Genomic DNA, 27940 nt, shown 5'->3' on the forward strand with positions numbered 1-27940 from the left:
AAGGTGATTCCAAATATATATATAATATATATATGGGCTAAAAAATAGATAAGAATTTCCTGAAGAATATTGAAGTCTGGAAGTATGCCTTATCAAAAATAAAAAATTAATGTGCATTGGTGGTATGGTGGTGAGCATAACTGCCTTCCAAATATAAAAATTATACAGCTATAGTAATTAATGAAGAATCAACTCAAGGATGAACAAATTGACCGATGGAATAGAATGAGTCCAGAAACAGATCTATGTAGAATTGGAAGCTTTATTTGTGACAAAGCTACTCATGCAGATAAGTGTAAATAGAAAGGATTTTTAAAATAACATATGCTGCAATAACTAATTATGTAACATTGAAATTGAAATGTTACCTTACATGTGTAATGTATTAATTATCTATTGCTATGCAAAAAATTACTCTAAAACATAGAGCTCTGAACAATAATACATATTTATTTTTCCCGGTTTCTGCAGTTCAGAAATTCAGGAGCAGCTTATGTGGTGGTTCTGTCTCAGAGTCTCTCACGAGGTTGCAGTCAAAATGTTAGCCAAATGCTACAGTCTTCTGAAGACATGATTGAGATGGGAGAATCCACTTCTAAGATGGCTTATCTCACCTGTTGTATGGCTGTTGTGAACCAGTTCCTCATTGGCTTTTGATTCAGAAGTTTAGCTTCTAGCTACATGGATTTCTCCATTGGGCTGCATGAGTGTCTTCACAACATGGCAGCTGGCTTCTCCCATAGTTAATGATACGAGACAGAGCAAAGTGGAAACTGATGCCTTTTGCTATCTAGGTTCAGAGGTCAAAGACAAACATTTCTGCTTGTCTTATGTATTACACAGGTTAGCCTTATTTAGTGTGAGTGGATAACACACAAGGGTATAAATAATGGAGGCAGGGATTATTGGAGACCATCTTGGAAGCTGGCTACCAAATACACAAAAATAAACTATAGATGGATAGAGATTTTATAGCATGTTTATAAGACAATCTATGAGAATATCTTTATGATTTCAGAGCAAAGATTTTTCAAACAAGAAACAAAATACTCAAACTATAAAGGAAAAGATTGATAAATTCAATTACATTAAAAATAAGACCTCTATTTATCAAAAGACAGCCTCTAGAAAGTGAAAAACACGGAAGAACAAAAGACCTCAAATAGGCAAAGGAATCCTGACACACAAGAACAAAGCTGGAAGTATCACACTCCCTGATTGCAAAGGATACTACAAAGCTACAGTAATTGAAAGAGCATGGTACTGGCACAAAAACAGACACACAGATCAATGGAACAGAACTGAGAGCCCAGAAATAAATTCATATATCTATGGACACCTAATTTTTGACAAGAGAGCCAAGAACATACAATGGAGAAAGGAAAGTCTCTTCAACAAATGAGGTTGGGAAAACTGGATGGCCACATGCAAAAGAGTGAAAGTAGACCATTATCTTACATCATACACAAAAACTAACTCACAATGGATTAAAGACTTGAATGTAAGACTTCAAACCATAAAACTTCTAGAAGAAAACATAGGCAGTACACTCTTTGACATTGGTCTTAGCAGCATATTTTCAAATACCATGTCTGACCAGGCAAAAGAAACAAAAGAATAAATAAACAAATGGGACTACATCAAACTAAAAAGCTTCTGCATTGCAAAGGAAACCATCAATAAAACGAAAAGACAGTTGGGAGAAGATATTTGCCAACAGTATGTCTGATATCTGATTAATATCCAAAATATGTAAAGAACTCATACATCTCAACAATAAGAAAACAAACAACCCAATTAAAAAATGGGAAAAGATCTGGACAGACATTTCTCCAAAGAAGATATACAGTTGGCCAAGAGGCACATGAAAAGATGTTCGACATCACTAATTATTAGGGAAATGCAAATCAAAATCACAATGAGATAACACCTCATGCCTGTTGTCAGAACGGCTATGATTAACAAGAGAAGAAATAACAAGTGTTGGAGAGGATGTGGAGAAAATGGAACTCTCATACCCTGCTGGTGGGAATGCATACTGGTGCAGCCACTATGGAAAACAGTATGGAGATTCCTCAACAAATTAAGAATAGAAGGGCTGGCCTGGTAGCATAGTGGTTAAGTTCAGTCTACTCCACTTCAGTGGTCTGGGGTTTGCAGGTTCAGATCCTAGGCATGGACTTACACCACTCATCAAAGCCATACTGTGGTGGTGACCTGCATACAAAATGGAGGAGAATTATCAGAGGTGTTAGCTCAGGGCCAATCTTCCTCATCAAAAGAAAAAACAATTAAAAACAGAACTACTATATGATCCAGCTATTCCACTGCTGGGTATTTATCCAAAAACCATGACAATACAAACGTGTAAAGATATATGCACCCGTATGTTCATTGCAGCATTATTCACAATAACCAAGACTTGGAAACAACCTAAAACAACCTAAGTACCCACGAAGGGATGAATGGATAAAGAAGATGTGGTATATATACACAATAGAATACGACTCAACTATAAAAGAAAGATAAAATCTTGCCATTTGTGACAATGTGAATGAACCTTGAGGGTATTATGCTAAGTGAAATAAGTCAAGTACCGTATGATCTCACTCATAAATAGAAGATAAAAACAACAACAACAACAACAAAACAAACACACAGATACAGAAGTTAGATTGGTGGTTACCAGAGTGGAAGGGGGGAGGGAGGAGAGCCAAAAGGGTGAGTGGGCACGTGTGTGTAGTGATGGATGGTAATTAGCATTTGGGTGGTGAACATGATGTAGTCTACACAGAAATCGAAATATAATGATGTACACCGGAAATTTATATAATGTTATAAACCAATGTTACCTCAATAAAAAAGCTGAAAAACAAATCATAAATAGAATATATTTGCAAGAGATTTAATTAAAAAGTATTAATATCTGGAATACACAAAGAACTGCAAACCAACACTAAAAAGATAAACAACCCAAAGGAAAAATGGGAAAAATATTTGAATAAGCTTCTTATAGAAGGAATAAGAATGGCCTACAAACATTGAAAGATGGTCAACTTCATTAATAATCAGAAAAATCCAAATTATAGCCAAAGTGTGATACCATTACACACCCATCTGATTTGCAAAAACTAAGAAATCTGAGAAAGTCACCTTATGATGATGTGGAGTGAAAGAAAGCCTTGCAAATGGCTCGTGGAAGTGTAAAGAGTCCAACCATTCTGGATCACAATTTGGCATTATGGAGTATAGTTGAGGATGTGCATACCAGTGACCAAGAAATTAGTCTTCTAGAGAAAATATTACATACATGCACCAGGAAACATGCACCAGTATCTTTGCAGAATCACTGTAACAGCATAAAACTGGAAACAACTCAAATGACCAACAGTAGAATGGGCACACAAATTATAGGATATTTATAGAGTGCTTATTATACAGCTGTGGGAAGGTGGATATAAGGCTGAAGGGAGATTTTCAAAAAAAACTTAGAGACACTATAGCATATTTAAATGCTGTCAGTAAGGAGGGGAAGGTTGAAAATATAGAAGAGACAGGTGGAAGGGACATTTCTTTCTTTTTTTTTTTTTTGGTGAGGAAGATTGTTGGCCCTGAGCTAACATCTGTTGCCAATCTTCTTCTATTTTTTTGTGTGTGGGATGCCACCACAGCAGGGCTTGATGAGTGGTGTGTAGGTCCATGCCCAGGATGCAAACCTGTGAACCCTGGGCTGCCGAAGTGGAGTGTGCAAATTTAACCACTACGCCACTGGGCCAGCCCCTGGAAGGGAGATTTCTTCATCACACGTGAGGGAGGAAATAAGAATGGCTGTGTATTTATTCAACAAACATTTATTGTGTACCCACTGTACACAGGCCCTATTGTTGATACAAGGGATGCAGGTAGATGAGAAAATTGAGTGACAGGAATTTGATGGGATGTTTCTGTAAAGGCTTTCATTTTCCTTCCAAAGTAGCAGGTGAAGTCATCCCCTGAGAGGGAGGGAAAAGCTTGAGGCTCGAGGTTAAAGGAGTGCGAAGATTTAAAATTGTGTGGTGAACAAGAGAGCAAACTAATGAAGGAAACAAAGCATTGAGTTGGGCAGTGTTGAGAGTCCAGTTGAGGTTGGTGAATCTATGGCAGAATTCCCCATTGTGCATTTTCTCCAGCAATGCTCAGTGCAGGTATATTGTTCTAGGATTTTCTTTTCCCAACAGGTTGTGACAAAAGGATAACAGGGTAGAAGAATTGAGGATACTGGTAAGAGGTTGTTTGAAATAACAGACTATGGATGCTAGTGAGTTTGATTGCTAAATAAACTTCTGAAGCAGAGTTTATCATTTAAGCATACCCCGGAATCAAGTAATGTTGTTACGTACATATCTGATGAGGAATACTGGTGTTTAAAACCACAAGTGCAGGGAATTTAATGCCCTATTGGAAACTGACCAGTGAAAGATAGGCGATGGAAAAGGTGCTGCAGACACATTTTCTTCACTTCCTGACTGTTTGGAGATGTAAACATTTCCACAAGTCCTGCAGTATCAAGTTATGTTTTTTTGTAAAACTACAGTCGTGTCAGTAATGAATTCCCTCCTATTTTCTTGTCTTCCTTCCCCAGTTCACTTTCCTTTTTATCTTATTCTTGCTTCCTTGGGGTTTCACTTCCTAACGAAATGGAGCTGGTAGGCTTTCTCAGGCTCTGTTTTTCAGGGCACTCAGAGGAAGACCAAAGAATTTCTCTGCTGAATTTGGAGTTCTGGGTGGCAATTCAGGAAGTAGGGGAGGCAAGGAAGAGGTGAGATAGAAGTGGGAAGAACAATGATGAGGAGTAAAGAGGTAGGATGAGGCGAGGGCTGAAGGATTTTTAATAACTAGGATGTTTATTATTCAATTCAAGATGATCATGTTGCTTCAAAGTAAAGTCTTTTCTATCCCTTTCCTCCCCCCAAATGTGTAAAATTATATTACCTGCATATAGGTCTTAGCAGATTTTTTATTTTGTGAGCTGCAATAAACGACTGAGTTTCATATCTGGGTTAACACGACCTGAAAGAGAAAGGGTATTTCCAGATGGAAAGGTTATCTCTCAGCTTAACTAATTAAAAGGGCAAAACATTCGAAGCCAGAAGAACCAAGAAAATGCAAGACCTGGATAATTGTCAGAAAACGTGAGAAAAGTTTTATATTGACATAATCCATGGAATGAGATATTAGAGGAAATTTTATTCAGATATTAAGGTGTCTGGAGATTTCAATGACATTTGGGCTATGTATAAAATACATACTTTGTCAAGCATGTTCCTCAGTAGAGGCTACTACGGCAATTTTATTGATTTTTAGCTATCTCTTTTTATGATTATATATATATCCATTTATATGCAGAAGCCTTTTTTGAAAAAAAGTGCATTTATTTTCTTTAATCAATGAGGGTTTATGCAACTATACATTGATATTAAAATTATTATGGATGCTACTTCCAGATACGAGATTTTGCTGCTATGACTGTCAATACCTTGGAATTGCTACTTGAGACGCTTTATTCACTCCTGTGCACAGTTGTATTAGGCATATCACAAGCTCTTCACGAAAACTTTTATGTTCACAAGGCAATAAGTGGTAATGTCCATACTCATCAATTAAAGGTACCATGACTCTTTATTTTAAATAGAGTGGAAAAAAAAAGCATTATGTCTCCTAAAAATACTATCTTGTAAACGTTTGAAAAATTATTTCCTCTTGTTCTGGTAGAAATTTCTATCTTTAAATTTATTAAACAAGCAGTAATTTTCAAGAATAAAACCACGTACATTTATTATGTATTGAAAAAATGACAAAAATCCTTCCAAAATCTTTCATAAGTCACGCTTTATGCATCTCAGTTAAGTTCACAGATACCTGGCATTTCCTAAATCAGAATAACAGCAAAAATTGCCTGTCATTGCTATAAAGATTCAAAATATTGCAAATAATTCACGTGAAACTAATATACCTCATTTTTATGTTTTGATTGAGAAAAGACTTCATAGTGACATTGCATTGACCTAAGGTCATAGACTCATGCAAATCAAATGTCAGTTTAAACTCTTACATTCATCTAGAAATCTATGTCATTTAGCAATGTGATTTACTCCTATCAGGAGGTAGGAAAACATCTTTTCACTTTTCACTGAGTATAACAGTATTACTCAACTTTTTAAAAAACCCTTTTTTAAAAGTGTCTTTTGATAAAACAGGAGCCCTATAATTTCCTTTAATGTTATTTAGTGAGGAAACAGTTTGGTGAGGTGAGTAGGGACATAGATCCTCGAATCAGACACACTTGGTTTTGAATACCAGTGCTTATTAGATATGTGAGCTTACACTTCTACACTTTAGCTCCTCATCTTTTAAATGCAGATGCTAAGAATAGCTACTGCAAAGCATTGTTGTGACAAGTCAATGTTATAATACTTTTCCAGTGCTTAGTATATTGCCTGGAACACAGATCACATCTATTACTATTATCATCACTATTAATGTTCAGAGAAAATGAAATATATTGATCAAAATGTAATTTTGATGAATATGAAAAAATGATCCAATGTAATTTTTTCAAACTGCATATTCTCCCAGGAACTCTGACACTCCCCTGCTTCTCCCTCGCCCTAACCCATATTCTCTCGTGCTACACCAAGAATCTGTGGACTATAGTCTTAAGATATTGAATCACATCCTGAAAATTACTCTCTTGTGATACTACTGTATAAACTTAGGACCCATTCACAATTTCCTTGTTTTTCCAAAGTTTACTCCTTTACATGGTATGTATGGATGAAAATTTAGTTAATCTTGAAACTTGCTAGCCTAGAACTGATTGTAAGAATGCTGTTAAACTCTTTGCGCATCAACCCTTGAAACTGAAATATGCTTTTTAATACTTAATTACATAGTTAATAAACATAACACAACAAACCAGCACTGGCTGGTATCTCATGGCACATATCACAATAACACACCATTCAATTTAGAAAGAAGAAAATATTATTCTATTCTTCCAGTGGGTTGTATTAATCACAGACTACAGTAGCTTAACCAACTGTGAGTTCAGCTTCCTTGTGTAACAAGAAGTCTGGAGGTGCCAGTCTAAGCTGCTGCAGTTGCTTAGAGAACTCATCAGGCCAGGCTCCTTCTATCTTCCTGCTCTGCCATCCTCAGGGTATGGCCTTTTACCTCTTGGTCATAAGGTGGATGCTCCACCTCCGGATGTCATATGCATGGCTCAGATGGGAGGAAGAGAGCACAATGAAGAGGAAAAATGTGTTTTATTGGGAAAACAATAACTTTCCCTTAAGGTCCACCAGGGAGCTTCCTTTTGTATCTCATAAATCTAGAATACATGGGGGCAATTCTAGCTTAAAGAGAGTCTTGGGGGAGAATTTCTTAATTGGACACATTGCTGACCCTAAAATTTGGGGAATCACCAAGACATGAATAAATATTAGGTGAATAAACAAACAGTAATATCTGCCACATGGGTCAAAAAACTTTTACTTGACTTACAGAGATTAAAAAAAATTCTCACAGAAGGTGAGAATGAACTCTATGGTACTGGATTAGTGTCAGAGACTTCAGTATGAATTTCTATGTATGTACGTACGTATGTATGTATGTATGTATGTATCTACCTACCTATCTATCTATCCATCCATCCACCCATCATCTATCTACAGATGGAGAGATACAGAAATAATTATAAATGTATGGATATACATAGGTTAATATATATACGTTTGTTTCTTAGTTCTATTTGCTGAGAGGGCTTAGAAGCAGTGACACCCAACAGCAATGAACACACTGAGTGCCCAGATCTTGGTTTCTACATTTGCCATTTGCCATTGAAAGCAATTAAAGCTCCTTGGAAAAACGGTGGATTCTAGGGCTGGGCCAGAGTAAATATTGCATGAACCTGGAGCATCTTGGAATGCCAGAAGGTAAGGAAGTGCTTCAGAATATGAAAGAATGGGGGCATGGCGAAAAGTCACAGGAACAATTCTGAAAGAGATCCCAGTGGCCGAGCTGGATCAATTTGGGCAACAAAATAAATGATATAGTATTGTATTATAACCCGAAGTATAAAATACACATGAGTCCATATTGACATAATTTAATCATTGAATAAACAAATAGGGGAGAAGAGACAATCTTCCTTATAGAAAATTCCAAATAATGTATGCAGAGACACGCCCCTCTAGGAGGTGGTGCTTAATTCTCCCTCCTCTCCTCCACCTTCAGTGTGGGCTGGACATAGTGACCCCCTTCCGAAAAACAGTGAAAAGAAAAAATGGAAAAAATCGCAACATTACAGTGGAAAAACTTGGCAAGCACTATCTTAACCTAGTGATCAAAGTTGTCTTACCAGTGATAAGCCATATTGATATCATGCATCTCTGGTATGATGTGATGAGGACATTGCCACCTTTTAAGTATTCTACACAAAAGCCCCTAACTCCAGCCTAATCATGATAAAAACATCAGATGAAACCAAATTTGGGGACAAGCTACAAAATACATATTCCTCAAAACTTTCAAGGTCATGAGAAACAGAGAAAGTCTGAGAAACCGTCACAGACCAAAGGAGACTAAGGAGACATAAGGACTAAATGTGATGTGATATCCTCGATGGGAATCTTGGGTAGAGAAAAACTTTAGTGGAAAAATGGAATAAATGTTGGAATTTAGTTAAAAGTAATGTACCAATATTAGTTTCTAAATTTTGACAAATGTAACATGGTAATGCAAAATGTTAACATGAGGGGGAACTGGATGAAGGGTATAATGAAATTATCTATACTATCTTTGCAACTTTTCTGCAAATATAAAATTATCCCAGAATAAAAATTTTTTTAAATCCCCACATAGTTACAATTGGAAATGATAATAACCTGTTAATGTGACATTATAATGACAACATGAACTTATAACTAATGGTCTCCAAAGCATCTCAGGATGGATAAGAACAAATTGCTTTAGCTCCATACTGTTAGTTATTGCTTTAATACCAGACTAGTTCAGGTTCCAGATCCCAAGGAAACAGAAGCCCAAGAGTAGAAAGCAATTTAATTTGAACTTTTCACAAAACAGTATTTCTAATGAGACTTCTGGATGACTCTAACCTTTTCAAGGTCAGGTGAAAGCTGCCAGTAGGTGCAATTAGCCTTTCTGCTTTCTTCTTCAAAATTAGTATATTCGTGGTTGAAGGCTTTGTTCGCAAAAGAAACTTTTATCAAATCCTCTAAGTTATTTCTCCCCACAAAATCAGAATTACCTTGAAAAATCCCAACTAAAAATTGCTTCTACTTAAGAACATGCATTTTTAGAGCTGCAGCATTGGCAATCAGCTAAGATTAGTGTAGGAAATCAGTACATCAGAATTTTAATCTTGTTTTGCCACTCATTCTTTCAACGACCTTGAAAAACTTATTTAACATGTTCCTAGGCCGCCAAAAGAGGTTGATGAAATTCTCTTGCTTAGAAAAAAAGAAACAATTATGGAGTCAGCAAAAAAGCAACTTAAAAGAAAAGTGTTAAATAAAAATATCTGTTGTGGAACAACATTGTTCCACTATGCAGAGATCAAAGAGATATTTATTTTCTCTAGTTTCCTATTTATTAACAGCAAAGTTGGGTGGCGGTAATAACAATAAAACGTCATTCCTGCTGAGAAATAGAACAAAATACAGTGACGAATGAAATAAAAGTAATGTTCGAAAACATCTCTCTCCTCCCCAAAACACACTCAAAATATCTTTTTTTCATATAGAGAAGTTCTTCTAGAAACCCAAGATGAATTTAAACATCCTTGGTTCCAATTAGCGTAACAGCTACCGAACTTCAACCTTTAAAACTTTCAGAAAATGAAAGTTCATCTTTTGACTCTGTCACTAAAAATTAAAAGAATCTCTCCAAAATATATCAGCATCCTTCTTTGAGTCTCTGATTTTGGATAAAATTTTGGGAGGTGTTTGAGTCCTCTGCCATCAAGGAAAGCAAGCATAAGAGTTATGCCTAAGAACTAGAACGTATAATTCAAAAGACCTGTGTAATTTTGGAGGAATATCCAGGCTTATTCATTACATATTTTGCCACCTCACAGAGGTCCACATGGGGGCACTCTTTTGCTGAGATTTTCTACACATTTTAAGATAAAAACAGATTTTATGATAAGGGAATTTGGTAACACGAAATATATATATGCGTGTATATGTATATATTTATACATATGTTTGGCTTCTCATCATTTCAATTGTGTCATCCTAATCAGTTTTTTCCTTTGCCATCTTTCTCCAGGTAATTCTTTTTTTAATTTGTGGTTAAAATATATATAACATAAAATTTACCATTTTAATCACTTTAAAGTGTACAGTTCAGTGGCATTAAGTACGTCCGCATTTTTGTGCAATCATCATCACTATCTATCTCCAGAACGTTTTCATCTTCCCACACTGAAACATTGTACCTCTTAAACAATCCCATTTCCCCCTCTCTCCAGCCCCTGGCAACCACCAGCTTTTCGGTCTCTATGAATTTGACTACTCTAGGTACCTCGTATAAGTGGAAACGTATAATATTTGTCCTTTTATGACTCACTTATTTCTCTTTGCGTAATCCTTCAAAGTTCATACATGTTGTTCCAGATGATTCTTAAATGATCTTCCTATAACTTTACTAAGAACTTCCTATAGCCCAAAGCTTTAGAAAAAATGAGGTTAAATGAGGCCCATGTTATTGGCACTTCTATATTTGTTCCAGATCTTTATTTATCTGTTATCCATTTCTTCTCCATTTGTCTCCATCCCTCAACTTCCTAACTGACTCACCATTATTTGGTGAGTCAAATTCACAACTACCTTCTTTACTAAATTTGTCACAGAAATTCATGCCTTACTAGGGGCTTAAATTCTCACTTAAAGGGCTTATCATCCTACATTTGCAGTTGAACACAGTAGCAGCTTTTATATAAGGTCACAGATAGCAAAAAAAAGCAAAAATAATTGACTGTAAAATGCTTCCTGCTCCAGTATTAATGAAGACAAGTTGGGGAGGAGGGTGTCGGCACTGCCCAGATTAAGTGTGCTTGGAGAGTTCTCTCACTAACAGTGTATCCCTCTAAAGGAAAAATATGTAAATTTCTTCATTCAGGCAAGAGAAGAAAGTATCAACTGGGAAAATTTTAACCAGCTTAAGTTACATTAAGACTCTGTGGTCTTTATTATTATCATTTTCTTCTTCTTCATTGATGATGTTTCTAAAAACAAAACAACCACACAAATAATCAAACAATAAGATCCATAATGTCTTTCAGGGTTCACTGAATGATCAAGAAAATGAAAGAAATATTTTTGGAGTAGCAGATTATAATATTGTAAAGAGGTTGGCCTGAGAATACCATAGCCATCTTCTTACAGGAATCAGAGAGATTATGCCAGAAGAACCATGAAAGATCTGAAAGTGCAGCTATGTCCCCTGATTGCTTGATGCAGCCATGTTGGAGGAGGTCATTGAGAGGACGTGACTGCCATTTCACCTTGAGCTGGACCCAGGCAATCAGAGGCTCCTTACCCCTCCCTTGTCCTTGGAATGTACATTCTACCCATTCTTCTCACACTAGGAGCTGCTTTAAGGGCACAGCCTTGAGAGAGCAATGTGTTGTTGAGACCATCTGGACTGTATGTGTGACTGGATCCCATTAAGGCCTCTATATATACTTTTTTTTGGTGAGGAAGATTGGCCCTGAGCTAACATCTGTTGCCAATCCTTCTCTTTTTGCTAGAGGAAGATTGTCGCTGAGCTAACGTCTGTGCCAGTCTTCCTCTATCTTGCATGTGGGATGCTGCCACAGGGTGGCTTGATGAGCGGTGCCATGTCTGCACCTGGGATGGGAACCCACAAACCCTGGGCTGGTGAAGCAGAGTGAGTGAACTTAACCACTATGCCACAAGGCCGACCCCTGTATAAACTTTTAAGATTCCGGTGGGCTGGTGCAGAGATCTACTCATCTTGTGGCTGCCCAGGACAAGCCTCAGAGGGAAGTTTCTTTGCTTATGAAAGCTGCCGTCTACCAGTCTGGGGTGATCTCACTTTTTCTTCAGTCTCTCTTTGCCCTCTGTGTAAAGGGACCAGTTTCAGATTTTGCCCAGGGAACTCCTGAGGTTATGAACCAACAACCCACTTCTGATAACCTCTGTTTTTATGTGGATGGTAAAATGACACTTGGAAATCCTTTGAGAAAACATACCTGGTACCAGAGAGGTAAGCTAAAGGATAACTTGAGATCTCTTGAAGATTTACACCCATATTTACTGATCTTTGATGTCGGAGAAGGAATGAGTCTCCCTTACTAAGCAAAGGAAAGATGATTGTAGAAGAAAATATCCAGAACCCATGATTATATCATCAATAAGCATGGCCAGGCCTAAGAGTAATACTCAAAATGATCTTTTTCAAAGAATCTACTTAAAGCTGTGAGCTATATGAGTTCCCCCACCCCCCAACCTGTGTTTTTTGTTATTTTTGGGGAGGGGCAAAACCTGCCTTGGTCTTTTTTGAGAATCCTCATCTTTGATAGAATAGTTGCTGAAATCTTTTCCACACTACCTCCCCACGCCCGCAGTTATTCTGGCTGAGATTAATAGCCTAACCAAAAATAAGCTCTTCCAAATGATACATCTAGTTGATTATTGATCTCCTAGATCAAAAAAGTATAATTAGTGATAATTAATCATGGGAGCTTTTCTTTAAAAGAATGTTTAAACCATGGCTCAAGGCTCAAATTAGGCAGGGTTCCTCATACTTCATTAATTTTTGTTTTTTATATATATATATTTTTTTACTTCTATAAAAAAGGCTAGAGTATGGTTTAAAGGTTAAAATGAGGATTTTACATGGAAATAAAAACTGTTATTTCCTAAGCTCCATATTACATGTGGTTACTGTTCTGGGCCAGTTGAATTTCCAAAGGTAGGGAAGAGAGAATTTTAAAGGGACTGAATAGTTGGTGATCCAGATATAGCTTTAAATTTTGGAAGTTTATTTGACTTTACAGTTCCATTGATTGTAGGATGTTCCCTTCTTTTGAAGATATCAATAAATTACTTTGGGCCTTGACAGGTTTAGATTTTCTGGACCATTGAATAATAATAATAATTGCTAACGTGTACTTATAGAAGGAGCAATTACATGAATATGGTGGGGATTGTCTTGTGTACTCTTCAAAATGACCCAGCATCGTGGAAACTGAAGTCCCTAAAGGTTAGCTTGGTAGCTTCCATATAATTGGAGAACGAGGTTACAAGCCGAAGAGTCTCACTCCATACCAGTACTGTGCTCTTAAAATACAGCATCGTGCCATGTCCTTGGAAGAACCCTTAATTTAAGCAGAAAGATTTTTACTCATCCTATTTTTCGCAGTGAGATAGCTGTTTTATGACCTTGGGCAAGGCACTTGACCTGAATTCTGGTATGTAAAATAAGGGTGTTGATTTAAATGATTTCTCAAGTCTCTTTTCCTTTCTTTTGGCAAGGGGGAGTCCTCCTGCTGAGTGAAGTCATTTTCCTTTCAATGGCTGGCAGAGTGGCTTTGGCTCACTCGTACGTAATTCACAGTTTAGCAGAGCCAGTAGACTACAGTGTCTGTTTCACTCCACCAGCCAAGAAGGAGCAGGTGGCTGTCGATTTGTGATGTTCTGGGGGAAGCTATTTGTCTGTGATAACCCAGATAACTCTGGATACTTGCAATGACAGCTCTCCCTGAGCACATGATATGTTTAGATGCTGATCGCTGCCTCACCTGTGAACACTTCAGTCCTTGTTTTACACACAAGCCTGGTGAATATAAAACTGGAGGTAAATAAAAAACAACTGAATCAGCGACCTGGAATCTTACCTTCTCTGTTTCTGGATAAACACCGTTGTTAGCTGAAAATGCTCCACTAATTTTCTGGAGCTTTAAAATAGAAAAGGTAGGATGGAGATGCTTGACAATGTGGTTGCTATGCAACCACTTTACAATTATATAGGTTCCCACCACACTAGGTGATATGGAGGGGGTGATAAACCAAGCTCATGCAGTGAGCACACAGAAGATAATTTTCTTGTGACAGAGCAGAGTCTGAGAGCTCGAGTTGGGGACTATACGGGTAAGAAAGAAATGCCACAAATGAGAAAGGCCTCCATTTATAGCAAGAACATGGGGATCATATTACACAGTTGGATGGGCAGAAGCTCAACAGAAACGGCCTTAGCTTCAAGGCAGGGAGAAACACACAGTGGTCCTTTGAAGCAGGATTTGCTCTAACCAAATTTCAGGGAAGATGAAAACCAAAAAAAAGGAAACAAAGTATCGTATGCTTTACTCTTATTTAATAAGCCTTGCCTAATTTAATCTTTACAGCAATTTTGTAAGGTAGGTGGTACTAATCTCATCACATAAATGAGAAAATGGAAATTTAAGAGATGTTCAGCAACTTGCTCAAGGTCACATTATAATTGAGAGTAAATCTGGGATATGAACACAAAACTTTTAGTTCAAGTCCAATATTTCTCTCATTACATTGTACTTGGTGGGTTATCATTCACACTTATTATTTCTTTCATATTATTGGGGTTCTTTTGTATGAATTCCACAGAGAAGACTATTGTGTTGTGAATTTTCTTTTTAATTTGTACTGAATATCAGGAATTTAACTCTGACCGTTTCTGGTGGGCTTATTGAATTTCAGAACAGATTGATTTTATTGCATATACTGCATTCTGTTCCTTATGTAATTTTCTCAAAGTATCACATTAACTTAAATAGGGAAATTGTGCATAGTCCAAGAAATAAGACAGTTACTTAAAGTTGTCTTTACAATTTAGCCAATCCAATCTCTGACTCATGGGTCGAAGGCCAAGAACACATGTCGCCACTGAGGGAGTTCTCGCTGTCTCTGCATATAGCCTGGCTAAGAGGCACGTGGAGATTTCTTTTGGAAGGTGTGGTGTTATGCTCTCTGAAGTTAGAATGAAAGAAGGAACACGATTGTTTAACATCATAGAGCTGGAGCTAGATAAATATGATGTCGCATAGAACATAATATGCCCTAATCTAATATCACAATAATAATGAGGATGATAGTTTTTCACATTGTGTAATGTCTATAAGGCTTTCATATAACCCAACTCAGGGCATTCTCACTAGCACCCAGTGAGGTGAACAGAGCATATTTATTGCCCCTTTTCCACGATATTCCCCCATTTTATAGAGAATTCAAATAATCAAGGGAAACAAGGCTTAGAGACATTAGGTGTCTTACCTGAGGTCTCATAGGTGCAAGAGGGTGAGTCAGCAATCAGCTTTATCTTCTGATTTTCCCTTGTCCCTTTGCTGGTGACCTTGCCATCGACCTTCATTCTTCTCATTTCTCACCTACAACTTTGCTGTAGGGAACCTGGGCAAATGATACTAAATTTATAGTTGCCTGAAACTAGATTAAGTAGGTTACATTTTTTAAATGAACCATATGCAAAGAAGCATAGACTTCCGTGTCAATTTCAAACTTTTGAATGTGACTTTCAACAAAATCTTGGATGAGAATTCTCACGTAGAACTCAAAAGAATTACAAAGTAATTATTCTATAATTGTCCAACTCAATTCAGCAAACCACATATTGAGTGCAAATTTACATGCAAATCACAGTGTTAGGTACTGTGGGAGATAAATGAAACAAATAAATAAAATGTTGTCTCTTCCCTTCAGTGGTTTATCGATTATGGGGAAGAGAAGCCCACTCTTTCTTTTATTTTCTATTCTTTAGTCCCTCTGTTGTTCCACTAAGGTCTAACGGAACTCATAATAATAAACTTTAATAAAATAAGGTCCCAAGTCCTGTGGGTTTCTAAGGTTACTCCTTCTTTTTAAAAAAATAACCTAATATAATATTTTTTTGTTACCAAGTGACTTCTGTCTATAGGATATTTGGCTCCCACCACACCCATAATATTTCTTGAGAATTCACAGGGAATATTTAAATGTCTTGATGAACACCTATCTGTCTTTCCTAACTCTTGCTCAAGGTTCTTTCCTCAGTCGCTTCTGACAGCCTCATCATTGCTGCTTCTACAAGATATTCCAAATGTCTTCAATTCACTTTATTCTAAAACAGTGCCAATGCAATGCTGATCAGTTACAAATTGCCACAGTAAGGATGGGTAACAAACAACCAAAAAACCTTTGTGGCGTACAACAATGTATGTTTTCTGCTCACGTGTCCTGAGTGGTCAGCTAAGTGCCTTTGCTGATCTCATTTGGTCTTGCTCTCAGGTCTAGGAGTGAACTGGCTGTCACCTGATTTAGTAGGACCTCGCTTGTGACAACTGGGAAGGCTCGCCTGTGCTTTACGTGGCTCTCCTCTTCCTGCAGGCTAGCTTGCACATGTTCCCATGGCGGTGGAAAGGGGCTAGAGCAGGCAAGTGTACTCCTGCAGGTGCTTTTTATGATCTGCTTGCATCATGTTGTCTAACCTCCCATTGCCCAAAGCCAGTCACGTGGCCAAGCCCAGTTCAGACCACAAAAGGACATGCATATGAGGATAAATTCAGAAAAAGCATAAGGTAATTAAAGACATTGAGAAGACAGCATTTCTGTCATTTTGAAAAACCTACCACAGGGCGAGAAAAAGTGAGAATTACAGTCAGGAAGGCAGTTACCACTCGAATAACTTAAGTTTTTCATTTCCAAAAAGTAATTATTTGTAAGCTATCTGACGTGATATAGATGAGTTCAAATGATGTGTTTCAGTTTTAGAAAATGCCTAAAGCGATTTTTTTTGAACTTAAAAAATAACTCTAATGCAATATGTTTATTTTTAATATCCAAAATTAGGAGAAGAGGTGGCTGGTTTTGTTTTGTTTTCTTTTCTCTTATTTCCTTTTTGTTATTGTTGTTTTTTAAAGATCGGTTAAGAATTAGACCTAGGAGTGGCTATGAATTATATTGTGTTCAGCTTATTAACTCTTCTAATAGAAGGCTGGAGTTGCATATTGTATGTATGTTGAAAAATCCTTATAATTTGTCATTTAGAATTTTAAGTTAGATTTAGGAAATGCCCATAAAAAGCAAAATTAAACCACATTTAGGGAAAAACATTAAAATATTTATTTCCAAAACACTATGTCTTTCATTAGAAAAAAAAAGATATGTGGCCCTTTTCTTCTTCTCACTAAAAGGAAAAAAGTTTCTATCATCACTTGTACATAAAAAACATTTCTGTTCTAGCACCCATTTTTCTTCATTTTTACTTTAAAAATTTGTTGCTTAGTAGATATTGTAATAGTCATGACATTTATAAAGGAATTGAGAACATTTTCTATTCTTAATTTTATTGAAGTAAATTCTGATTTGAAAAATAATTTTAAGAAAACGTCATAGAAGAAAATCATCTCCAGTATAACTCACTTATTCCTTTGTTGAATATTTGAAAGTTTTGTAAGATGTAAAATCAGAAATGAAACAAGAAAACTATTTCCTCAAACAGGAGAAACCAGGTTATAGCAATGCTGTTCTCGGTTCCGTGCTAGTTTTCCTGAGGATACAGAGTGATTAATATTCCCTGAACATCAATAATGTCTATTTGATTAAAAATAATTTACATATATATAATAAAACATGAAATAAGACAGTGGACATAAAGTGCCCAGTGATGGACACTACTAGTGATTTATATTTTTTAGACATTTTTCATGGACCCATTTTATCTTTACTGTAGAGAATTTAGGAAATACCAACAAGACATAAGAAAATAAAGAATCGCCTGGAATCTCTCATCAGGGAGCAGAAATACATCCTTCCAGTTGTTTCTAGGCATATATTCACATGTTCCTCCATACACATCTTTACAGGAGTGGAATCATGTGCTGGTTTGCAACCTTCTTTTTTCACTTTATAATATTTTTGTGAATATTTTCTATATTATTACGTGTTTCTCTGCTATGTAATTTTAATTGTAGCATAGTCTTTACTTCATGGATGTACCATAATTTTTAAACAATTGTTGGACTTTTAGATTTGCATTTTCCCCTATTAAGAACAAATTTATGATCAACATTTCTTTAGCTAAATGAAATTGCTGAGAGTTCTGAGGCCAGCTTGTTTCTTGTTTCACTTTAAAATCTACCCCATTTTGTTGCTTATGGTTGTTGTAGTTCTGTCGGTCTTGTTTTGTTTTGGTTCTGCTTTGTTTTTCTTTAGTTTGCTGAAATAGGTCCAAGAACATTTTATTGAGTTTTGCACATAAAGTGGCAGTACCTCTTTTCTACACTCTCAGTTCTCTCTGACCCTCAGGGAAATTTTCTTCAGCTGTACATTGAATTACTGCTGCTGTGGCATTTGCTCTGTTTTCTCTTTTTAGAAACAGGAGCATCCACATGCTCCTTGTCATCCATATCTGTCATCTTCTGAACTTCTCGAGCTTGTGCTCTATGGCCATGTTGCATAAATACCACATGTGGTGTTTGGATGAGGAGCAGTGGAGGTGGGTAGAAATACATAATCTCAGACCCCACACTTCCCTATCGGAATCTGGAGTTTCACAAGAAGCTCAGGTGATTCCCGTGTACACGAAAGTGTGAGAAACACTACTCTAAATCACTGATTATATTTTCTTCAGTATAAATCCTGCTGTTTCTGGCCTTTAGTGCAGATTTTAATTGAGTTGTTATATTTTGGGCTTCCTTGCAGAAACTTTCTAACCTGTGTATTAGTCTGCTCAAGCTGCCACAACAGAATACCACAGACTGAGTGACATAGACAACAGAAATTTATTTCCTCATAGTTCTGGAGGCTAGAAATCTGAGATCAAGATGGCAGCACGGTTGGCGTTCTGATGAGGCCTCTCTTTCTGGCTGGTAGACAGCCTCCTTCTCACTGTGTCCTCACGTGGCTATGCACACAGAGTCAGAGCAAGTTTGCCAGTGTCTCTTCTTATGAGGATACAAAACCTATCAGATCAGGACCCCATCCTTATGACCTAGTTTAACCTTAATTACTTCCTCAGAGGCCCCATCTCCACATGCAGCCACACTGGGTGTTAGGTCTTTGACATATGAATTTTGGGAGGACACATATGTTCAGTCCATAGCACTCAGCATTTTCCCTTTTCGTCTTACTGTATTAACCTTCTCTTTACTCCTCATGCTATTACTTTTTCATCTCATAGTGTTGTTTTTGGTTTCTCTGTTATTTTTCTCTGACTCTCTCTTCGTAGAAGCCATGAATCCTTTGGTGATAATACCAACTTATTGAAATTTTTTCTAGGATCTTATATTCTTAGAAATATTTTTCCTGTAAATATTTTAGTTCCCACTCTTTCTTGTCAAGCAAAATTCACCCCCTTCCTCCCGGAGGGTTAATCTTTTTTGTGTGTGTCTTAGTAATTCCCACCCAAAGAGATTCAGTCCTAAGTCTCAGTGTTTGTCAATAGATCAGAGAATTAACGGCTAAAGTCCCTCTCCTGTAAACTTTCCAGATCTCTAGCTGAAATGCAGACTGATATGCTCAGATCTATATCCTTTCCAGTTTCTTGCTGGCTTTCACAAAACGTTTTGATTGTCTTCTGAGGTAGTTTAATTCCCTACACCACTGGTTCTTTGATACTTTGAACTAATGGGATACATGAAGAATTTTTGCCTCCAGATCTTTTTTTCCCCCTGTATCTCTGATGATAATTCTTTACTTTTGGAACTGGGACATTCTTTAAATCAAAGAGCTACAACCAACTGCTCCTACATGCTGGCAGTTTCTGCCTTTGTGTACAGGTGGGAAGCAAACAGGGATGGAGCTGGGCTTGACTCCTCTCTGCCGTGTTAGAGAGGAGCTCCATGAAGTAGTTTGGCTGCTGATCTTACACACAGAGGGGCAGGTATAAAGCACTTTCTAGGCTTTTACAAGTTCTCTCTCTTAAATAAAATAAAGTCTATATATGAGGCAAAACTTAAAGCGCTTTCTCCTAATCCTTTGCCACCAGGTTTATTGTGTCAGACTTTACTATATAATTCCAGTACAAAGTGGGCCAACAATATTAGGTTTCAATATTGTGAGTTTTCATGTGCTTTTCTGTGTTCTTCTTGGCATTTAAAAGGGAAATTGAGTGAAGCTGACTTCAAGTTATTAATTAATTCCTATTTTGAACCAATAATCTCAATGCTTTTAGTTTATTTCATATTTCATCCAGGGAAAGGTCAGGGCTTCCTTTACAAGATTGAAAAATGTCTCCCAAATTGCTTAAGGTGTTTGCTTTGTAATCCTTGGCACCTTCCCAATTTATTCCAAAATATTTTGCCTTTTTGGCCTTGCATCACATCCTTACTTCGTAGTTGAAAATCTTACTTCGTATCTCCCCTACATCACCTACAAAATTCAAGCTAAACTGATTGAATTTTGTGCCAATAAAAGCAAATAAGAAAGCATTAGTGTCAAAATACAAAATTAAAATATGAATGTTTTCATTCTTTAAAGAATACAAAATTGTCTTTTTAAAATAAATACGCATTCATGTTAAAATAAATTACTCTAGGACAACAACTTACATCAATTTTCTCTTTCAGTACAACTTACATATCATAAACTAACCTCTGATTAATTGATCACAAGGCCATATTCTCAGTTGGTTTCTACTCATGATGTTGGAATTTTTCACAGGAAGATAGAAATTGGGGAGCAGCTAATCATTCTTTCTAGATTTACAATGTATGAATGAATAAATAAAGCTTGGGAAAAAAAAGGCCAGAATATTCAGAGCTAAGCTCTCTTTAAGGAAACAAATAGATTTACTCTAAGAATAGGAAGATAAAAGGGCAGAGCTGTAATACAAGACAAATTATGGAAATACTTACACATACTTATGATATCATGCTTTTTAAAAAGAATTGTTTTATTTGGGTGAGGAAGGAAGTTATCTGTATAAAAAAAAGCTATTCCACTTGGAAGGAGGAGAGTATAAATAGAGAAAAAAGATTTCGATTTATTTCAACTATGCTGTAGCGCTCACAGGCTGGGTGTTTTACTTGAATGGACTCCTGGCCTTGAACTGATGATACGGTTAAAAGAATTAACAAAAAGAGAAAGAAAGAGAATAAAGGGGAAATTTTTTTCCTGCTTTTTTTCTCCTATTTGGACTTAATTTTTAAAAAAGCACAATAAATTGCTCCAAATCAGACGTGTGAACCACCGGAACTAATATATTTCGTCAAAATTTTCATAGTTTTACTGAACATATCAGTAATCTTTCATTTGAACAGTCACATTATTTATAATCAATTTTGCTACATTTATTGAATTATTCATAATCTATCATCAAATAAAATGTGAAGAACCATATAATGTACAAAACTTATTTGGCAGTGTTTGGTAAATTTCTTTATAGATGCCCCACTGAAATATATGAAAAAATCACTTTGATTGCAAAACTATTTAAAAATACAATCTTTTGTTATTTATGGCAATGGATATGGTCTGTGACGCATCTTGTCTCTATTCTGTCTGATTAACTCTCAGATCTGCTTCTTTCAAACTTCTACTTGACTTTTGAGTTTCTCCCTCCTCTCTCCCTCACTCTCTCCCTCTTTCTTTTTTAAGAAAAAGGAAGCTGAACATTACCAATAATGATAAAACAGTGAAGAAAGGGTGAGATCCATAGGTAATTTTTTTAAGTTAAAAAATGGTGATATTGGGGCCTGGCCCTATGGCCAAGTGGTTAGGCTTGCTCCACTTTAGCCACCTGGGATTCACTGGTTCGGATCCTGGGCACATACCTACACACCATTCATCAAGCCTTCCTGTGGCAGCATTCCACATAGAAGAACTAGAATGACTTACAACTAGGATATACAACTATGTCCTGGGCTGTGGGGAGAAAAAAAAAAAGAGGAAGCTTGGCAAGAGATGTTTTCTCAGGGCCAATCTTCCTCACCAAAAAAGAAAAAAAAGGTAATATTTATTCTTTATTGTCTCTATAGGATAAAATAACTTAAATCCTTATAAATCTATGTAAATTTACAATTACCTGTATCCTAAGATGACACACACAGAAGTAGATTTGAAATTAATTGTATGTGGCTTACTCCTCACTCCATATCCTCCCCCACTCTCCATGTTTCATTAGAGCTAAATTTTTTAAAAGATAGAAATAATATATTCTTCAAAGTTAAGTTTTCCTTAAGTCAAAGAACTCAAAAGGCAAAAAATGAAGATAATAATCCCTCTTCCCAACGACCAGGCTCTGTTTCATTTCCTAGAGGCAACCACCCTCAACGATTTGTTTTTGTTCTTTCTGTGGTTACATTTACACCTATATATGGTGATCATTTGCCTCAATTCCTTGCTGCATTTATCTGCTGTGAGGTATGAGGAATTTAGTTCACTTGCACTTCCACTTTCCAAATTATTATTTATGGTATCAATATTAGTTCTCCTGGAAATAATACACTTGAACTTCCTATTTATACTGACTTACGCACTATCTACCACCTTCTGCCATGAAAGATGAAGAGTGTAGTACATTGAACTTGCCCTTCATTCCACTTCTCTTCCTTGACTATCCTTTACTTATTATTTTACATTTTCAAGAATTATAATGATTACATTTTTACGGTAACTATAATTATTATTCATATAGTCGCATTATAAGTGTTGCTTATTTGGCTTCAATTTGTATGAGCAATGTATGTACAAAGCTTGGAAGAATTAATTCACTGTAGAACTCATAATGTAGTGTGATTGGAGTCAAAGACAAGAGAAAATCTAATCTAGTTCATTTAAATTTTGCCATTTGAGGGAAAATATCCAAGTGTCTAAATATAATGGACCCGCTTTTAATATTTTCCAGCTTCCTTCACTTCTTTTGAGTCATACTCAGGGGTTGGTGTTTCTTGGGCATTGCTTTGTTTTGTTTTGGGGTTAGATATTTTATTTTTCTCCAGTCCAGCCTGGATTATTTTCATTTATGGTATATGGGCAGTCTGTTCTCTAAGTTTTTTGCATGTAAAAAAATCTTGAATTTTTGCTCATATCTGATTGATAATTTGGATGAACAGAAAATTCTAGGTTTAAATAATTTTTCTCAGAATCTATTTGATAGCATACTTCGAAGAACCCTAGCCTCTTAGTTCTTTTACTTCCCCAGTGATCTTGTCCTCCACATCATGCCAATCACCCACTTCCATGATCTCAGCTCAGACATTGTCACTACCAACTCTTCTCTATCATAGTCTCAGACATCCTGCTCTCCTACCACCACTATCTTTCCAGCTGAAAGTATGAACCCCAAATTCCTCAACCCCAATGGACCTCCACTCCCTTGATTCTACCAACTTTTTATGGTCCATCATTTCTGTCTTGTCCTCCCTTCTTATTACTCATTCTAGGTTCCATGATCTATGATAATATATCCCTTGCTTTGCTTTCTCTCCAGTTACTTCTGGCAAAATCCTGACTATAGTTCAAATTGAACTCTCTTTCTATTCATTGCCTGTCCCAAAGCAGCTGAATGTGGCTGGAGAAAACTGTATAATCATTCTGATTATTGTCACTTTAAATTCATGACCCCTAGTTCCAAGGGGGCCTCTGTCTGGCACTGCAGTCTACTACATTTCCCTAGGTAACTACCTCCTACTCTTACATTCTCCAAAACAACTCTTTCTCTGCTTTGTTTCTCTTTATAAACTTTCAACTCCCTCTGTATGCCCCACTTTCAGGTGGTGACTGCTGATGACGCTTTCCCCCTATTTTTCAGCACTGTTGGGTTTTATTCTTTTGAAATCTTCCCTTACATCTCTTCTCAGATTGAGAGAGAGAGAGAGAGAGGCAACAGATGGATATACCAGTCTCTTCTACTCAATATTTTATCTCCCTATTAATTTTCATTTGTTTCACAGTTTATTTTCCTATGAAAACTATTCACATTATATTTTTTTGCCATATCTTTTCAGGGCACAACATGTAATATTTTTATAAAATCCCTGATTTTACTTTATGAGTACAATGGGAAATACTGGATCCAAGACTCCTAAACAAACAAACACAAAGGACTATAGATGCTTCCTTTTTTTTATTCACCAAACATTTATTGAGTGCCAACCAAGTTAAGACATAATGCAAACTCTGAGGCTGTAGAGATGAATGAACAATAACAACAAACTGTCCCAAATCTCAAAGCCCAGTAAGAATCTCACAATCTAGTACATCAAAGCATTTGTGCTTAACCACTATTGTAGTGATGGTGAGAGTAGGAAAGGCTTATATGTGGAATAGCAATAAAATTATGAGAAAGGTTTTTAAGAATATACAGGGTTGTTGAGTAAGTGTGTTGAGAAAATTTAGGGAAATACTTGAGAATGAGATAAGTGATCTATTACTAGAATTTTTTTTCCTTTTTCTCCCCAAAGCCCCCAGGTACATAGCTGTATATTCTTCGTTGTGGGTCCTTCTAGTTGTGGCATGTGGGACACTGCCTCAGCGTGGTTTGATGAGCAGTGCCGTGTCCACGCCCAGGATTCGAACCAACGAAACACTGGGCTGCCTGCAGCGGAGCACGTGAACTTAACCACTCGGCCATCGGGCCAGCCCCCTATGACGAGAATTTTAGGTTTATATCAAATATTCTTGAAAAGAAGTAAGGGATAAAGTAAGTGATGCTGTAGTGGTTTAAAAACATGTCCACACATTTTTGACACCTCTGCCTTCAAAAGGTGGTGTCTAATTTCCCTTCCCTTGAGTGTGAGCCAGACTTAATGATGGGCTTCTGGCAGCTAGAATGTGGTGGAAGTGACAGTGTGTGACTTCTGAGTGTAGGTTAGATATTGAAGATGGGGCTTTGTTCTCTCTTGGATCATTTGCTGTGGGAAAGCCAGCCACCTGCTATGTCATGAGGACACTAAAGAAGCTTGTGGATAGGCTCGCATTGGGAGGAATTGAGCCTGCCAAAAACCAGCAACAACTTGGCAGCCATGTGAGTGAGCCACCTTGGAAATGGAACCTCCAGCCCAGTCAAGCCTTCAGATGACAGCAGCCCCTGTCATCTCTGATTGCAACCTCATAAGAGACCCCACACCAGAAGTGCCCAGATAATCTGTTCTCAAGTTTCCTGACCCAAAGGAACTGTGAGGAGAATACCTGTTTACTGTTTTAAGTTACTAAATTTTGGGCTAATTTGCTATGCTGCAATAAATAACTAAATGCAAATTGACGTATATTAAATCAGGAATTGAAAGAGAGAAATAAAAATCAAATTCTAGTACCCAGACAGGAAATTCTGGAAGCTTATGATGCTAGTTATTTTTTACATCATAATATAATTGCTTTATTATTTTTTTCTGTGCAAAATTGGTTATGCAAAAACCCAACTCAACTGTTGGTGAAAGAAAAATAGAATTTTCATTTAAAAAGAAAAGCACAATTTTATCACAGATCCTAGATAAAAATAGATTTTATAATTTCTTCTGAGTACCTCCCTGCAGCTTTTTTTTGTTAGCTTATCTTAATTTACCCTCCTATTAGATGATTAAACTGCTAACTAAAAGGTATTTCAGAATACAATCACCATAAGAAAGCTTTGACTTATTGCATAATGGATACACTTATTTGCTGTCTGTACAATGTACCTACTACGAAATGTAATTGTTTGCGTGATTAGGATTTGTGTAGTTTTCCTTACAAATAGCTGTAGAGGTGTAGGTAGAAGCTTGATTCCAAAATTACACTCCCCATAATTCATCTCTTCCCAACTAAGAAAACTGCTTAGTGTACTCAAGTGTATACGAAAATATCAGAACATGGACATTTGCCAGGACTTGTGGTTTTCTAAAGGACTTGGGCAACAGCCAGCTTCAGTTTTGTAATAAAGCACATGGATTTTTCTTTTAAAGGGACATTTGTACAAGAAAGAGGTTTAAAGAATTTCTTTGATCTGAGAAATGGCACATGCCTTCGTAGGTGGTTGTTATATTTTCAATAGACTAATGAGCAAATATCCTTTATTATTTAGGATTCCCACAAAAAGTAAAAAAGAGTTCTCTGAGGAGGTTTTAGGTACGTTATTAAAAAAGTCATTGTAAGAAGAACATGAAATAAAAAGAACAACTAGTTGAAATATCTGCATTAAGAAAACACAAAGAATGCTGCTTAATAATTGTAAAATTTGAATTTGATCATTCTTCCTTTAGATAATTTAAATAATGATTTCATATAAATATGTATAAGTATAGGTATATCTCATGGAAACAATGTCACGGACAAGTCAAATATGAAAGACAAGTAGTCGTTCTAGAAACAGTAGCAACATGAAACAAAAATAAAGGCAGTCTGGTTACCGGAACTAAAAGAAGCACAAGCATTCCCTGGGAGAAATTGTTGAAAAAGATAATGAGATATCCCCATATCCAATTGTTTTAAAGGATGGTGCTCAGAGAAGGAGGCCAAATTTATTTGTGCCTAGATCAAAAAGTATGACGGGGTCCCTCAAAAAATCAAACAAGGTTTGTAAAGGCAATATTATGGGATGGTTAAGACAGTGGCCTCTGGAGCCACAAGCCAGGTCTGAACATCGACTGTTGTTGTTGTCTTTTGTCTCAGTGCCTTAGCTTCTTGATCTATAAAACAAGGATAAGAATGTGATCTCACAGGATTATTGAAAGGATTAAGTGAGGGAAAAAGTACGAAGACCTTAGACTAGTACACATATATATATGTGATATTATTATATTATTATTATTAATATTAACAACTATAATAACAATACAAGAGGCAAGCTCTCAAGGAACAAACTAGAACGACTTTCCTGAAGGAAGCTAGATCCAAAAACCTATTGAGAGCTGTCCTCTCCCAGGGGACACATGAAAGATTTAGGGTTGGATTAATCAATTCCTGAGGGATTAAAGGAGCTGATCCATTGCAAGGGAAGGTAGCCCAGGCCAAGGGCACCAGAGAGACCCCTAGGCCGAGACTGAAGAGAAAACGAAATTAGAAGGAAAAGACTATTGAGCTTTAATTTCTTTGAACTTAAATTTAAAAACTGAAGGAAACTTTACTTTTGGATGTTAATTTCTTTCTGGTAATTTAACAAAGGGAGTAGGAGGTTCATTTTCAAAACTGGAGCTGAGGATATTATTTTAGTTCACAACCAATCTCTGGTGAGTATTTTAAGACTAGTGGCTGAGTGAATTTTCAGATGGGAAATAGGAAAGAAAATGAATTTTTGACTTAGGGTGTGCCATGTCTGTAGAGTTAAATAATTAACATCTCATCTGACCAATTTCAGAGATCACTGGGGCCCATTGCTGAACTCCCCAGTTCACTGGTCCAGGGAGACACAGTGGAAAGGCTTTTGTAGAGGTTTTATCAAACATTCACAGAAGCAGAAATGCAGGAAACAGAGAAGTTCTCACTCTCCAATATTTTATCCTCTCCTATCCCATTGGGCAAAAGTCTCTTTCATCTGTTTGAGGGAGAGTTGGAAGGGAAGGAACACTTCCAGGCTTTTTCCTCCAACCTATTCTTTGTTCCTCCCTGTATTAGTTTTTTAGGGCTGTTGTAACAAAGTACCACAAAGTGACTGTCTTAAGACAACAAAAAGTTATTCTTTCACATTTCTGGATGCTCTAATTCTGAAATCAAGGTGTTGGTAGGACCATGCTCCTTTCTGAAGGCTCTAGAGAAGGTTCCTTCTTTGCTTCTTCCTAGCTTCTGGTGACTGCTGACAAACCTTGGCATCACTCCGATCTCTGCCTCCATCTTCACACCTTCCCTCTGCATGTGTCTCCATGACGAAATTTCTGTCTTCTTATAAGGACACTAGTCATTGGAATAGGGCCCACTCTCATCCAGTATTACTTGATTTCAAATTGAGTATATCTGCAAAGACCCTATTTCCA

At 36.7% G+C, this 27940-nt stretch overlaps 1 long non-coding RNA gene across 2 annotated transcripts in view; it reads right to left on the bottom strand.

Annotated features, from left to right (window-relative positions):
* Window positions 1-245: 245 nt before the first annotated feature.
* The window catches only part of LOC103551975 (uncharacterized), a 37942-nt gene continuing 10247 nt past the window's right edge, over window positions 246-27940 (bottom strand). Inside the window, exons 3-5 of one of the 2 annotated variants that reach the window (XR_545125.2) lie at window positions 15333-15467; window positions 4972-5049; window positions 246-2217 (exon numbers count right to left, since the gene is read on the bottom strand). This is a non-coding gene — a long non-coding RNA (uncharacterized lncRNA). Of the gene's footprint in view, window positions 2218-3591; window positions 5050-15332; window positions 15468-27940 lie in introns of those variants that run through there. The other variant, XR_545126.2, reaches the window with a different exon arrangement.

The sequence above is a fragment of the Equus przewalskii genome, chromosome 5 (assembly GCF_037783145.1).
Source record: "Equus przewalskii isolate Varuska chromosome 5, EquPr2, whole genome shotgun sequence".
Classification (NCBI taxonomy): domain Eukaryota; kingdom Metazoa; phylum Chordata; class Mammalia; order Perissodactyla; family Equidae; genus Equus; species Equus przewalskii.